Below are 1574 nucleotides of genomic sequence, written 5' to 3'. Positions count from 1 at the left end.
CCTTCTGCTATTGTTATCTGTAAAATCTAAAATGATAATAAAATGGGAGCCAGGCTGACATGGTGGCCTTTCTGAGCAGTAGTCTCAAGTCTCGGGATCCTACCACAGGATGGTTTTGGGGAAGGTCGCAATGCTGGGCCATAGACTCTGGCTTGCAGAGAGACACGTTAGCCCCAGGCTGTTTCCAAAGGGGGCCATTATGTTGAAACTGATAGGGGACTATGACAGCTTCCCAAATGGCAGCCTAACCCACCATATCACAGTGCTGTCCTCTAAAAATCATTGATTTACTTATTTCCATTTTGTTTGAAAGTCAGACGAAGAGACACACAGACAAAGAGAGACACAGAGATAGACAAAGATCTTCCATCTACTGGTTTACCCCCCAAATGCCTGTACCAGACAGGGCTGGGCCAGGCTGAATCCAGGAGCCCAGGTCTTATTCTGGGTCTCCTACGTGGAGAGCAGGGACCCAATCACTTGAGTCGTCATCTGCTGCCTCTTGGGGTGCACATTAGCAGGAAGCTGGACTGGAGGCAGAGGAGTTGGGCCTTGAACCAGGCGCTCCCACACAGGATGTGAACATCTCAAGCAGTGTCTTAACTGCTGCCCCAGACTCCTGCCCCTCAACTTTTACATGTGTGTGAGTGTGTATGTGTGTATTTTTTCAAATTGTGTGAGCTTGGACTGCCTTTTCTTTTTTCTTTTTTTTTTTTTTTTTAAAGAAAAGATTTATTTTAGCTGGCGCCGCAGCTCACTGGGCTAATCCTCCACTTTGCGGCACCAGCACACCGGGTTCTAGTCCTGGTCGGGGCGCCGGATTCTGTCCCGGTTGCCCCTCTTCCAGGCCAGCTCTCTGCTGTGGCCCGGGAGTGCAGTGGAGGATGGCCCAAGTACTTGGGCCCTGCACCCCATGGGAGACCAGGGTAAGTACCTGGCTCCTGCCATTGGATCAGCGCGGTGCGCTGGCCGCAGCGCGCCGGCCGCGCCGGCCATTGGAAGGTGAACCAGCGGCAAAGGAAGACCTTTCTCTCTGTCTCTCTCTCTCACTGTCCACTCTGCCTGTCAAAAAAGAAAAAAAAAAAAAAAAAAAAAAAAGAATTGCAGCAGCCAGGTCTCCTCCTGGTGTCCATATTAAAAAAAAAAAAAAAAAGATTTATTTTGAAAGTCAGAGTTTCAGAGAGAGAGAGAGAAAGGAGAGAGATATCTTCCATTCACCAGTTTACTCCTAAGATGGCTGCAGCGACCAGTACTGGGCCAGGCTGAAGCCAGGAGTTAGGAGCTTCATTTGGGTCTACCATATGGGTGGCAGGCACCCAAGCACCTAGACCATTAGCAGGGAACTGCATCAGAAGTGGGGCAGTTGGGACATGATCCTGTGCCTACTTCTGATGCAGTTAGGGAGTAAACCAGAGAATGGAAAAATCTCTCCCGTCCCCATCACTCTGCCTTTCAAATAGATAAATACATATATCATTAAAATTTTTGATTAAGTAAGTATAACAAGCTAAAGTGCCAGTCATTACAAATTCTCTGTAACTGAAAGATAAAACATAATCTTAACATGAACCATC

This window comes from Oryctolagus cuniculus, chromosome 6 (assembly GCF_964237555.1).
Source record: "Oryctolagus cuniculus chromosome 6, mOryCun1.1, whole genome shotgun sequence".
Classification (NCBI taxonomy): domain Eukaryota; kingdom Metazoa; phylum Chordata; class Mammalia; order Lagomorpha; family Leporidae; genus Oryctolagus; species Oryctolagus cuniculus.
The sequence above is the reverse complement of the archived record's forward strand: the minus strand, read 5'-3'. Positions refer to the sequence as shown.